The sequence below is a fragment of the Thermobia domestica genome, chromosome 2, assembly GCF_964235325.1.
Source record: "Thermobia domestica chromosome 2, izTheDome1.hap1.1, whole genome shotgun sequence".
Lineage (NCBI taxonomy): Eukaryota > Metazoa > Arthropoda > Insecta > Zygentoma > Lepismatidae > Thermobia > Thermobia domestica.
In genome coordinates, this window is record NC_137455.1 from 240727557 (window position 1) to 240743343 (window position 15787).

Consider the following 15787-nt stretch of genomic DNA (forward strand, 5'->3'; position numbering starts at 1 on the left):
AAATAACAACCATAAAAATACAGCATCACATTATTATTATTATTATTATTATTATTATTATTATTATTATTATTATTATTATTATTATTATTATTATTATTATTATTATTTTGGGAGTGAAAGTGAAGCAGACAACTAACCTTGATTGTAGCTTCGCTAACTTATGAAATAAAGACTGTACACAAAATTCTACTTTGGTAGGGAGCTGGGATCGAATTTGGTACTTCATGATTTTAAAGTTGAACTAGTTTTTGCATGAAAAAAAAAAAGAATTTCACTTCGTTTTCACGACAGAAAGGATCGAATTAATTTCATGCCTTAAAATGTGTAATGTTTTCTCATCGAGGATCGAACCAGCAGGACACGGGAATCAAACGCAAGACCTGTACTTCACGACCATTGAGTTGAATTAATCCTTGCATGAAAAAAAAAAGAATTTCACTTCGTTTCACGACAGAAAGGAACGAAATAGAAATATTTAATGCTCTTTCACTAAGAATCGAACCAGCAGGACACGGGAATCGAACGTGAGATCTGTACTTCACGACCATTGAATTGAATTAATCTTTGCATGAAAAAAAAAGAATTTCACGTATATAGCACTTCGTTTCAGGACAGAAAGGAACAAAATAGAAATATTTAATGCTCTTTTCACTAAGAATCGAACGAATCAGTAGGACACGGGGAATCAAACGCCATTGAATTGAATTAATCCTTGCATGAAAAAAAAGAATTTCACGTATATAGCACTTCGTTTCACGAGAGAAAGGAACGAAATAGAAATATTTAATGCTCTTTCACTAAGAATCGAACCAGAACCCTAAATATGCTTTTATTTTGAAAGTTCTCTCATCGGAATCGAACGCGAGACCAGTACTTCACGGAAAGGAACGAAATAATTAATTTATTGTCTTGAAATATTTAATGCTCTTTCACTAAGAATCGATCAGAACCCTAAATATGCTTTTATTTTGAAAGTTGTCTCATCGGAATCGAACGCGAGACCAGTACTTCACGATTTAGAGTTGAATTAATCCTCACATGAAAAAAAAAAGCATTTCATGTATTGATTTTAGCGTAGCATATGATATGTACATTGTTCGAAGCTCTTCACGATTTAGCCCCCTTGGTCCTATTCCCACGAATTGTCTGTAGATTATGAACTGAAAGCATGATATTCAAATGATCGAAGCTTCTCAGCAGATTGTATGAAATTGGTCTTAGTTGCTAAGGTAAATATTATATGTCATGATTTTTTTTAAAGCGTGGGATTAAACATAATATATGAGACTCATAACGAAACACATACCCATGCAAAATCGTGTTGCTTAGCCCCCTTGGTCCTATTCCCACAAAGTGTCTGTAGATTATGAACCGAAGAAGTGATATTCAAATGATCAAAGCTTCTCACAAAATTGACTTAGTTGCTAAGATAAATATTGTATTTCACGATTTTTTTAAAGACGTGAGACAAGACATAATATATGAGTCTCATAACGAAACACATACCTATACACTCCCCTCCCAGACCTCCTGCGAATGGATTCCAATGATTGAGCATATTCTAATAGCGGAAGCTTCTCATAGCATATCATATTGTTTAAAAACGTAGGATGTGAAATGTTTATATGGATATTCACATGATGTCTGTTATGACAAGTAATTAAAATCACTGAAGTTGAAGCCGTGATGAGATATTGCGCTATAACATATTCCCAAAGCGCAAAAGATTACGCCCCACGAAATGTCTGTAGGTTATGAACTATTTGCTTTTATCTAATTTGGTCTTGGGATTCTCACGAATTCACTTGTAAGTGTTCATGGGAATAGAATTTGTTTGCAGACTGTTCTTTGATCGAATAGACCTTAGTTGCTCAGGGGAATATCGCATTGCATGAATCGTGAATATCGTATTTTCAAACGTATACAGCATTTGAGATTACATGTATGTTTGTTGTCGTCTTCACATACGAACATACTCACGTGCGACTTTAGATAGTGTAATCTGAATGCGAAAATGCTGAGTTATGTGTAATGTAAAATATTTTTTTTAATAGATAAGATTTACTAAAGATGATATTTTGACGAGCCTATCGAATAATGTGTGTGAATAAGGAAATGAAACTTTGTTTCAGATGTGGAACTGAATAAGGATATTAAATGTAGCATGGGAGAGGTGGGGAGATTTTGTTCGCTTGGAAAAGCTCATATGTTTCTTGAAAACAGTTATCATAATAAACTTGCTTTATTTTTGACTTCAGATATAAGTGATCGTATTGCTTTGCGATTGCGTTTACCTTTAATGTATATATGGGATTTATGAATTTTTTGTTCGTGTGTTTGTGAGAAATTCTATTTTCGCTGAGTACATTTAATCACGTTGGTATCAGTTTATTCTTGTTGGTGTAATTGAATATATTTGTTCTTCGATTAGGACTTTTCCTGAAGAATGTAGAGACGAAAGACATGAAATTCTGATTAGGGCTTGTGAAATTTCGTAAGTCCCCTTTCTCAGATAGGTGAGTGCTTCGTCATGTCGCTGCGGTGTAAGTATACATTAAATCATTATTTTTAAAAAGAAAGAAGAAACGATTGTATTGAAATGTAATATTTTAAATGTTTAAATTTCGTGTGACGTTTTTATTTGACGTCATACGAATGTAGAATAAAACCATTGAACAGAGTGAAGTGTGTGAAGTAGACTTTTACAAATTGTGTTGTGCTCATCTGTGTATTAGAAGAGATTGTCAGCATACTGAACTCTACGTTCTAGTAAGATAAAACATAGTTGCTATTCTCTCTTTCTTTCTCTTTTAATCATCTCTAAGGTGCTACCTAATTTCTATAGATAGTGATTATTTGAATTATTATACGTATTATCATTTAACGTTGTAATTCCTCATTTGAATTAGCTTTTCTTGTCTGTCTTTAAAATATAATTTGAAATGGAGTCCCTCTTACATAACCATTCAGTTCATTTTCCTATACTTCAGGCTGATGGAACTCCAGCTACTTTGTTTACACAATCTAAGTATTACCAAGGGAATTATGGTGTCTTATGTTCCTTTAAAGAGTATGTACCATCATATTCAGAAAAGAAAGATATTGAAATTAGAAATTTGTACACGCAAACCCGTTATCAGCGATGGTTTTTGATTTATATCACCCCTGCTAGCATTGACTTTGAGGAAATGCTAGAGTTAGGAGGACATAGATATTTTTTATCCGTAGTGTCATCACTTATCAAAACTTGTTGGCCATTACGTGATGCAACTTTTTTTCGCATTAAAGGTTCATCTGAAAAATTTCAGATTTGTGCAATTTATCAAGGTGTGAGTAATCAGATACAGCTACAGGAACGATTAGCCAGATATAAGTGTAGGTACATCTTTAATAGTGTAATTCAAATTGCGGACCTATTGTCAACATGTGAAGAAATGTGTAAGAATGCATCATGCATTATATCACAGAATACAACACTGATAGTCTATCCGCTTTCGCAGATTTGTTCAAAAAACGTAACACATGGCTAATGTAATTTGTCATCTGAATTACCTTTTCTTGTTTGTCTTAAAAGCAATACATCTTCGCGGGTAATCACTTAGCGTACGGACAGCTAGGAAAAACTATTCTTCAGTTGAGAAAATTTATTTTCCTATTACAGTACCAATTTGGCAAGCTATCAAATTATGACTATTCCAAAGATAACGTGGCAAGAAAAACAGATTAATTCATTTGTTCCCGAGTTAATGCCAAAAAGAAAATTTGTCAACTATAGAATACTTTCTTTTTCGTTTGTACAGAAAGATTATATGACTCAGATTTTTGTCTCATATATCGTCGGAGATATTCTGATTCTTTTAGAATAGAATGCAATTTAATATAATATTTCCTTGGATATAGTGTTTAGCATTGAGTTATTCAGGTTTATTATTTAGTTTACTATTACGTTATTATATGTAGGAATTTATTTTCTTGTTCTTTGACACTACTTGCTGAAAACAATACATATTCGCGTCAAATCACTTAGAGCACGTACTTTCTGTGTAGGAAACTTGAGTTCGACTCTTGATGGATTCCAAGATAATCTGTAGATTCATGTCTCGTATAGCCTCGAGATATTCTGATTCTTGTAGAATGGAATGAATTTTAAATGTAATACTTGTTCTTTAACACTACTTGCTGAAAGCAATACATATTCGCGTCAAATCACTTAGCGCACGTACTTTCTGTGTAGGAAACTTGAGTTCGACTCTTGACGGATTCCAAGATAATCTGTAGATTCATGTTTCGTATAGCCTCGGGATATTCTGATTCTTGTAGAATAGAATGAATTTTAAATGTAATATTGACCTGAATATAGTGATTAGCATTGTATTATATATTCCATAGCTAGTTATTTAATTAAGCATTGTATTATATATGTCATAGCTAGTTATTTAATTACTATCACTGATAGTATATGTAGGACTTTATTTCTTGCTCTTTAACATTACGGAAAGAAATCATTTTATAAGTATAGTATTTATATAGTTTAATAGTAGTGATTTTTGATTATTATTTCAGTGCTTATTTAAGTGATATTTTCGTAACGTAGATAGTATTAGTATTGGAATTAATTATTTCATTGTTTTTCGTGGATGTACGTGCCTATATTATGGGAAACCTGAGTTCGACTCTTGATGATAGTTAATGTAGCTCGAATTCCACGTTAGGCTGTAGATTTACGTCTTATATAATCAAACCTAGTCCTTCTAGACTAAGTTTTTCAAAGAAATTGATAATGAATGGTCGGATTCCAAGTTAATCTGTAGATTCATGTTTCGTATAGCCTCGAGATATTCTGATTCTTGTAGAATAGAATGAATTTTAAATGTAATATTGACCTGAATATAGTGATTAGCATTGTATTATATATTCCATAGCTAGTTATTTAATTAAGCATTGTATTATATATGCCATAGCTAGTTATTTAATTACTATCACTGATAGTATATGTAGGGCTTTATTTCTTGCTCTTTAACATTACGGGAAGAAATCATTTTATAAGTATAGTATTTATATAGTTTAATAGTAGTGATTTTGATTATTATTTCAATGCTTTTCGACTTTTGATGATAGATAATGTAGTACGAATTCCACGTTGGGCTGTAGATTTATGTCTTATATAATCAAACCTAGTCCTTCTAGACTAAGTTTTTCAAAGAATTGATAATGAATGGGGAATTTAAACAACTCTAATGTGGTATCTAATTGCTATAGATAGTGATTATTTAAATTCTTATACGTATTATCATTTGAATTACGTTTTTCTTGTGTGTTTTAAAATAGAATTTGAAATGAAGTTCTTCGTACATAACTATTCAGTTCATTTTTCTAAACTACAAACGGATGGAATTCCAGCTACTTTGTTTACACAATCTAAGTATTACCAAGGGAATTATGGTATCTTATGTTCCTTTAAAGAGTATGTACCATTATATTTAGAAAAAACGATATCGAAATTAGAAATTTGTACACGCAACCCCGTTATCAGCAATGGTTTTTGATTTACATTACCCTGTTAGCATTGACTTTGAGGAATTGCTAGAGTTAGAAGGACATTGATATTTTTATCCGTAGTGTCATCACTTATCAAAACTTGATGACCATTATGTGATGCAACTTTTTTCGCATTAAAGGCTCGTCTGAAAAATTTCAGATTTGTGCAATTTTTCAAAGTTTGGTAGTCAGATATAGCTACAGAAACGATTAGCCGGATATAAGTGTAGGTACATCTTTAATAGTGTAATTCAAATTGCGGACCTAATGTCAACATGTACAGGGCTATGTAAGAATGCATCATGTATTATATCACAGAATATTACATTGCTACTCCTTCTGTATATAGGATAGGTCAGTGTTTCTTTCTTTAGATATATGCTATCTTTTGTTGTTCAGCATTACGTCACTTGATGTGAGATCATCACATTAACACTTCTCACCTTTAATATTTATCTTTACACGTATGTAGTTCATTCATTAAAAAAATAAACTTGCGATGTTTAACGATGATGATGATGAGCGTGTACAATAGATTTCAATCTTTTAATTGTGTCATTCGAATCATTTTTAATGTTATACTTTCGTTTTGAAAGTAATTAATTTTCAGCAGCGGATGAGGAGCGCTGCTGCACTCTACAAAACTCCTCAAGAAGCCAATATTATCACCCTGAGGAAATGCAAGGTGATTTCTGTACTTTTAAAAATAATTACTTTCAAAACCCTTTTGTGCTTTCCTCTTTTATCTTTTCATTTGCTTTTCATTATTTCACTGTACTTCGAAGGTAGCACTTAGTCATTTCCCTTACCTTTCCCTGTATATGCAACTATATATAGTATTTTACTCAACATTATGCGTAACATTATATATATATATATATATATATATATATATATATATATATGAAGAAGAAATGAAAACAGGATTATCTTGCGTTTAAACCTGTTAGAATATGAACTGCTGAAAGGAATGTGACGCATCTATCTTTTAGCAATAGGTAAGTTTTAAATATCTGTTTTCAATAACAGATAAATAATTACTTTTATTTAAAATAAAATACTTGTTTTCTTTCAGGAAACAAATTCATGTTCACCACGTAAATTAACGATTCATTCTTGTTTCTTTACAGTACACTTTAAAAGAGGATACGTCTTCAAGAGACACTGAAGTAAGATTTTCTACGAGTTTTCAATAACAGATAAATAATTATTTTTATTTAAAATAAAATACTTGTTTTCTTTCAGGAAACAAATTCATGTTCATCACGTAAATTAACGGTTCATTCTTGTTTCTTTACAGTACACTTTAAAAGAGGATACGTCTTCAAGAGACACTGAAGGAAGATTTTCTACGATCAAACAGGTCCGAAGACGAAACACTGATCAAAGATCATCTCTCTCTCTCTCTTTTACGAATAGGTAAGTTTTATAGCTTTCTTTCGGATAAAAAAAAGATCCATAACTGCTTTTCGTCTTTTAGAATATGTATGATAATATTAATAATTACTTATTTCTTTTAGGTAAAACATTTGCTTCTTTTTTATTCAAGATATAGATATTACAGATTCAAATTGTACGAATAAGTTACTGTTGTGCGTTAAAGATGTTAATAATATTCATCGCCAAGGTTGTATGAGACGTAAACCTATATTTACAAAATTCAAAACGAAGTATTGAAATTATATAAGTTACCACCGGGAATTGAATTCGTGTGTTACAAGAATAAGTCAAATGCATACAGATGCAATATTCAGTGGAACGGTTATTTGCTTTAAAGAAGAGAAAACTATTGGTTAGTATAGGAATATTGGTAAAAAATATCATTGGTAAAAAAATATATAGTATTAACTGTACGAATTTCTTTTCTAAAAAAAATAAGAAAGAAGGAAGGAAAGAAAAGTTAACTTTGACTTTTCGTGCTAAGTAAATATAGTTTAACGTTTTGATCAACACCGAAGCTGTGTGAGTCATAAATTATTGTAGTATTTCAAGAACTAAACTGGAGTTATTGAATGAATAATTAAATTGCATATTTTCTGGAATTGCGATCTTTACTGGTATCATATGGTATTTGCTTAAGAGAAAAGACAATTAATGATAGGTATTGTTTTATTTAGGATTTTTATATCTTCTTAAAATATGAAGATTGTTAGTGTTGCAATTATAGTTACTTGTTTTTCTTTTAGGAAACAAGTTCATGTTCACCGCGTAAAGTAACTGATTATTCTTGTTTCTTTACAGTACACTTTAAAAAGAGGATACGTCTTTAAGAGACGCTGAAAACTACCTGAAGCAACATTTTCTACGGTCAAATCTGATCGAAGACGAAACACTGATCAAAGAGCAGTGACGCAACTCTCTCCTTTACGAATAGGTAAGTTTTATCTTTATTTCAGATAAAAAAAGATCCATATCTGCTTTTCGTCTTTTAAAATATGTATGATAATATTAATAATTACTTATTTCTTTTAGGTGAAACATTTGCTTCTTTTTATTTTTAAGTTAAGTTAAGATAAAGAAAAACCCGTAGATACGGTGTTTGTTCATTAGAATACATTATTCGTAAAACCTTTTTTTCTTGCAAGATACAATCATTAGAGATTCAAGCTGCACGAATAAGTTACTGCGGTTCGTTAAAGATATTAATAACATTCAATACCAAGGATGTATGAGATGTAAACCTATATTTACAAGATTCAAACGAGGAATTGAAGTGATATAAGCTACTATCGGGAATTGAACTCAGATGTTCCAAGTATAAGTCAAATGTATACAGTTGCAATATTCACCGGTACGGTTATTTGCTTTAAAAAAAGAGAAAACTATTAGTTAGTATAGGAATATCGTTGGTAAAAAATGATAGTTTATAGTATTAACTGTACGAATTTCTTTTTTAAAAATAAGAAAGAAGGAAGTAAAAGTTAATTTTGATTTTTCGTGCTAAGTAAATATAGTTTAACGTTTTGTTCAACATCGAAGCTATGTGAGTCATAATTATTGTAGTATTTCAAGAACTAAACTAGAGTTTTCGAATTAATAATTAAATTGCATGAAGTTGTGATATTTACTGTTATCGTGTGGTATTTGCTTAAGAGAAAAGAAAACTAATGAATAGGTATTGTTTTTATACTAAACTATGTTCAAATTAAGAAACGAATTGACATTTAGAGAAAAACTGTTATTCTGTTGTCACAATCATGAGTAAGCCGCTAAGGCATCCTCTACAACTTTACCCTCTCTAATGGAAAATAGTTTTAAGAGGACAATTCAGTGGTATACTCATTATGAGGCAACAGAGTAACAGTTTTTGTCTAAATGTCAATTCGTTTCTTATTTTGAACAGAGTATAAGAAAATGTACAGACAATGAAAGAATGTCAAGAATACTTGTTATTTCTTGTTCGTGTTCTTTCTCATTACGAAAAGAAATAATTTTATAAGTATAGTATGTTGCTATAAGATAAGTGTACTTTTTGAAGTTTAATTTATATTTTCTGATAATAAAAATTTGTATTTCTTTATTTCCAGAAAAGATGATGCCAATCCCCCATAGTGTTGCAATGGCCACTGTAGGGTATTGTGAAGATAAAATCAGAAGAAGAGGAAACAAAAAGGCGTACTATATTTCTAGTGACTGTCCAAACAATAAATTGATAAAACGAAGATGGCACACATGCGATGATTGTGTCAATGTGACGCTATTAGAACTTTATCAAAAGGAAAAAGAAAGAGAAAGTGTAAATAAAACGATTTTGGGGGTTAAATGGGGCTTAGAGGGTAAGTGTATGCGAAACAAAAGTGAAATGATAAAAGAAAAAGAAATGGTGAAAAGTGAGGTGATATTTGGACTACCATAAAAAGCCGAAATGAAGAAAAATGAAAGAAAATTGTAAATATTTGTGTATATATACATACATTAAAATAAAAAGAAAAAGAATTTAAATTCCCTGTAGATAAAATTTGATGTTTTATTTTAATAAATGTGTAAAATAACCGCCGAAAGAATCATTTAAATAAGAAATAGCTTATTTGTTGATCTTTGAATAAAAAAAGAAGTTAAGAGAAAACTCTATGAAATAGAAACATAAAGGTACCTACGCATACACGATGTTTGTACATCACAAAGTTCACTTGCCGGAAGATGGGATTGAACCCAAGTCCATACAGAACAGTTGAGGTGCAATTCATGTTCATTCCTATTGTTTGTTTGCTGTGATGAAAAGACCTACAGCTTATTGTGAAATTCATGCTTTCACCCCATTTTAATTCTATACGCTGATACCTCTTACCGAGAAAGGTCATATTTGTGGAACGTATCTTTATTTGTTCAGGGTCTTTACATAATGTACAAACCTATTACATTTTAGGTTTGAGGAGTGTGGTGGCTCAGTGATAGAGGATTTACAACCAGTACTTCATTTTTTCAAATGTTTGATTCTCGATGATGGATAGAGATAGAGGGAGCATTGAACACTTGAAAGCATTATAGTGCTTTGAAATGAAGAGCTTCGAACATTGTACATATCATATGCTACGCTAAAATCATTACGAAGTGCTATATATGTGAAATTCTTTTTTTATGCAAGGATTAATTCAACTCTAAATCGTGAAGTACTTTTACTTTTATTAAAGTGTAAAATTTCCAAACAAATATACAATGTTACTCTTGTGCAGATCACATCTTTGCAAATACTACCTAATGTAACTCACTAACATTTTGAATCAGATCCAGTTGGGACAAAATTTTCTAAAAGGTAGCATGGACATGTCAATTTTGATTGCTATTCATGAGCTCATGTTCTCCAAATATTAGTAATTTTAAGCATTACCTCATTAACCATACTGTCTACTGTCTCCTTGATATTATCACAATGGAAAGTTCGCTGACAATATTCTTAACTTTTTTAAAAGAGTGATGAGTAATCACAATTTAATTTTCTAATGGTCATGATGGTTCAATGGTTGAGTCCCAATGGTAGATTGGCAACAATCAGTCCAAAATGTAGGGAGATGGGCAGTAGAATTTAGGAAAGACCGAATTCAATTATATTATAGTTCATCACCATATTTTAGCTCATTTGCAAGCCCACCGTGAAAATTTTAGGGGCGCTCGTCATCCCTATGGATAAGGCATAGGTAGAGTGATTACTTCTGGTGTTTGTGGTTCCTGCCTCAATCCGAGTTCATGTTAATAGGTAATTGTGGTAAACAAAAGAACTGTGAGCATTAGTTCTCCTGTTTACTTCTACTTTGTTCATTCCTGTATTTTTTATTTTTATGTTTGTTATTTTTCTAAAGCAATTATGTCAGGTTAGAAGAACATGTATCTTTTCTTTCTAGTACGTGTATTGTTCTTCTACTCATAAATTCAATGGATTTAAGGATGCATGATGACTCAGCGATATAACGTTTATTCACATTGTCATTCTATCAACTATTATTTTTTCGTCATTCATTAGTCTTAATCATATGTCCTTTTACCGAGAAAGGGTATATTTGTGGGGACGTATCTTTATTTCTCCGGGGGGGTTTGAGGAGTGTGGTGGCTCAGTGGTAAAGGATTTACAACCAGTACTTCGTTTTTCAAATGCTGAAGCTTCTTGGTATGCATCCTGTACAAAGCAAGTGCTGGAACTTAATGGCAATCCGTGCCTCAGATTTGTCAATCATTATACCTTCAGTTAATTACTCTAAAAAAGAAAGATAACGAGTTCGGAATTTGCTATTACTTAGTAGAATGAGAATGTATGAGTAGATCATGAAAACTCACGGACACGATGTTCGGAGATGAAACTAGGGATTGCATGCACTTTGCCACAGCTAAGTATTCATCTGAAAGAATAAGTCGTTGCTTTATCACTGAGCCACACACACGAACTTTCACATATTTCTTACGTTCGAAACGTAAGAAAATATTTCAGTTTAACGTACCACGATTATGCTCATCATACAGATAGACAGACAGAAAGATATACACTTAGATATATTTACATTTATATTTCACAAGTATAGGGACAAATGTTTATGGGGGTGTCAAACAATCATTGCATGAGTAATATAGTTTAATCTTTCATTCCAGTGGGTAAAACTCAAAGATTTCCCATTAACCTTGTTGACTTGATTGTGGGACGTAAAACTTAAAGATTTCATTTCATTGTTCAAAGATTTCATTTGCAGACAGAAAGACAGACAGACCTTGTTGGCTTTATTGTGAGACGTAAAACTCTTCATTGTTCAAAGATTTCATTTACAGACAGAAAGACAGACAGGTATGCACCATATTATCAAAATTAAAACAACAAGTCTTGCGTCAGCTGATATGTAATTGCAATGCGAACCAGAAAACATTCAAGAAATCCATCTTATCATTTTCTTAGATAGTCCAGTCAACAGAAGCATCATACAAATTCGCTTATATGTATGTGTTTTTCACGTTAGAATTTCATCTCTATGGAACACGGAAAACACAAAGCAAATACATTGTCTGGAGGGCATCTTAGCTCGGCGGTCGTGTTTCTTATCATATTTTATACTTTTTTTTTCATCAGGGACATTGGTTGCTCACTGATAAAGCGTTCACTTCTGGTACATGGGGGGAGGTGTCCCAGGTACAAAATTCTGTTCCCGCCAGATGAACTTTATAATGAACAAACACCGTGTACGTGGATTTCCTCTGGGTTCTCCCTGAGCGTTCACCTGTAATGCATGAAGCACCGTGTTCAAATTCTACTCCAGACAAGTGAACTTTGTGGTGGACAAACACCGTATGAACGGATTTCCTTGGGAGTTCTCCCGTTTCCTCCCACTTTCTTCACTTCATCATTTCTCATCATCACTTTCCCTCTTCACTAGTCTAGTAGTCAACTATAGGACTAAAACTCTTTAACATACAATTAAATGTACTGTACCTTTTATCATTCGTTTAGCAGGGCTGTAGGTCAGTCTGTTATTTAGATGCAATACGAACCATCAAAACATTTGACAATGTTATCTTATCTGTTGCTCTTGAAACTAAACCATTTTAAGATGGAGTTCAATGTGCTAGCAAACAGAGAAAGAAAGAGACTAGCAAAACAGACATTCACATATGTGTCTGTATTTTTTTGGTTTTTTTTTGGTTTGACAAGTATGATGGCTCAGTGGTAGAGGATTTACATCCAGTATTTTGGGGTCCCCGATTCGATCGCGGTTCACACCGTATGGACTTTCTGATAACTTATGATTTACCCAGCCATGTTATTTCAGCAGATGATCAACAGAGACTAATGACACTATGCATACAAATATCTGTGCACACATGTATGATGCAGGAAGGGATGACGAAGAGGAAATCATGTTTCATCTTGTTTATACATGTACCATACACTTACGAAAGACCACGATCGTTTGGGATCCGGGTTCGATTCTCGATGAGAAAGCATTCTTTTTTTCTTCGCAGAAAATCTGGGAACTTCTATTCTTAGCATTACAAGATGGGTCTGGGGGGATGAGGGGGAATCTAGCTACCCAGTACAAGACGACTAGAAAAAAAAAGAAGACGAAAATCTAATCTATATGCCAGGCACTGACATTCAGTGATAGAGTGCTCACCTCAAGTTGGATTACTCCATGAAATTCTTTTTTTTTCATGCGAGGATTAATTCAACTCTAAATCGTGAAGTCTCGCGTTCGATTCCGATGAGAGAACTTTCAAAATAAAAGCATATTTAGGGTTCTGGTTCGATTCTTAGTGAAAGAGCATTAAATATTTCTATTTCGTTCCTTTCTCTCGTGAAACGAAGTGCTATATACGTGAAATTCTTTTTTTTTCATGCAAGGATTAATTCAATTCAATGGCGTTTGATTCCCCGTGTCCTACTGATTCGTTCGATTCTTAGTGAAAAGAGCATTAAATATTTCTATTTTGTTCCTTTCTGTCCTGAAACGAAGTGCTATATACGTGAAATTCTTTTTTTTTCATGCAAAGATTAATTCAATTCAATGGTCGTGAAGTACAGGTCTCACGTTTGATTCCCGTGTCCTGCTGGTTCGATTCTTAGTGAAAGAGCATTAAATATTTCTATTTCGTTCCTTTCTGTCGTGAAACGAAGTGAAATTCTTTTTTTTTTTCATGCAAGGGTTAATTCAACTCAATGGTCGTGAAGTACAGGTCTTGCGTTTGATTCCCGTGTCCTGCTGGTTCGATCCTCGATGAGAAAACATTACACATTTTAAGGCATGAAATTAATTCGATCCTTTCTGTCGTGAAAACGAAGTGAAATTCTTTTTTTTTTCATGCAAGGACTAGTTCAACTTTACAATCATGAAGTACCAAATTCGATCCTGGCTCCCTACCAAAGTAGAATTTTGTGTACAGTCTTTATTTCATAAGTTAGTGAAGCTACAATCAAGGTTAGTTGTCTGCTTCACTTTCACTCCCAAAATAATAATAATAATAATAATAATAATAATAATAATAATAATGTGATGCTGTATTTTTATGGTTGTTATTTATGTTTTAATACCACTTTGGTCCGGGTTCGATTCTCGATGATAGAGAGAAAGAGAGAGAAAGGGAGCATTGAACACTTGAAAGCATTATAGTGCTTCGAAATGAAGAGCTTCGAACATTGTACATATCATATGCTACGCTAAAATCAATACATGAAATTCTTTTTTTTTTCACGCAAGAAATAATTCAACTCTAAATCGTGAAGTACTGGTCTTGCGTTCAATTTCAATGAGAGAGCTTTCAAAATGAAAACATATTTAGTGTTCAGGTTCGATTCTCGATGAGAAAGCATTGAATATTTTAAGACATTAAGTATGCTCTTCGATTTCCCAGGAGAAACGAGTCGGGGAAAGACGAAGACCAATCAATCAATTGGGAAGCTTCGAACTTGATATTCAATCAATTGGGAAGCTTCGAACGTGATAACTGAAAGGACTCTCATCAAGATCCGATAGCCGTCCAAGAGTATAAGCATAGTAACAACGTTCGCTTACGTTCTTCGCAGGAGGAAGTGCAGGGGATTTGGGGGATTCAAATCCATAACGAAAAGACAAAAATCAATCAAACATTTGGGAAGCTTCGATCATTATAACTAATAGAACTCTCATCCGTCCAAGAGCATTTAGCTATTCATTACATAACAAAAAGCAAAAATCAATCAATCAATTCGGAAGCTTCGATCATGATAACTGATAGGACTCTCATCCGACCAAGAGTATGACCATCCAAGACTATGAAGCCATCCAAGACTATCACCATAGCAACAGGCTCTTCTCATAAACAAACATTTTCCCACGAACTTCTGTACTAGCCGTAAAAGGCTATGAACATAACAACTAAAGGCTTGTCGAAACTTGCCTCCCAATTCCAGGAAATGATATCTATTCTACTTCTGTACGTCGTTTTTACAGAAATATGCAGGCGAAATGTTTCTTTGTACACAATTAGGGGCGCCGCCAGAACGAAAACAAAGCAGGGTGCTTTCTAAGTAATACCGCCCCACCATGTCCAATTGAATCACAAATTGTCGCAATCGTTTGTACGTCGTTTGTACAGAAATGTGCAGGCGAAATGTTTCTTTGTACACAATTAGGGGCGCCGCCAGAACGAAAACAAACTGGGGGCTCTCTAAGTTGTAGCTTCCCACCAACATGTCCAATTGAATAACAAATTGTCGCAATCGTTTGTACTTCGTTTGTACAGAAATGTGCAGGCAAAATGTTTGTTTGTGCACAATTAAAGGCGCCGCCAGAACGAAAACAAACTGGGGGCTGTCTAAGTGGTAGCCCCCGACCATGTCCAATTCAATCACAAATTGTCGCAAACGTTTGTACATCGTTTTTACAGAAATGTGCAGGCGAAATTTTCTTTTGTACGTAATTAATGGCGGTGCCAGAACGAAAACAAAGTGGGGCTGTCTAAATGGTAGCCCCCACCATATCCAATTCAATCACAAATTATATCAATCGCTTGTACATCATTTGCAGAGAAATGTGCAGGCAAAAGTTTCGTTTGAACATTATTAGGGGCGCCGCCGGAACGAAAACAATGTGGGGGACTGTATAAATGGTAGAAACATTAAAAAAAGTGTCACATTTATGGAGTATTTTTCTAACAGGACTTTGTTCCCACTATTGTGTGGTTTGGTATGTTCACACTATGGTGTGATTCACTATATTGATCTTATTCTAACGATGATGGAATTAAATGTTTTTCTTCTTTTGTTTTTTTATATATATATATTTATACTTACAAT

General features: G+C 33.1%; 1 protein-coding gene and 1 long non-coding RNA gene across 3 annotated transcripts in view; one reads left to right on the forward strand and one right to left on the reverse strand.

Moving 5' to 3' along the window:
• Positions 1–15787, reverse strand: part of LOC145678411 (zwei Ig domain protein zig-8-like) — a 998947-nt gene that overhangs the window by 370761 nt on the left and 612399 nt on the right. The gene's annotated exons all lie outside the window — the stretch shown is intronic.
• LOC145678413 (uncharacterized) lies at positions 6712–9417 on the forward strand. The gene is made up of 3 exons (XR_014130384.1): positions 6712–6960; positions 7783–7915; positions 9069–9417. It is a non-coding gene; the product is annotated as an uncharacterized LOC145678413 (long non-coding RNA).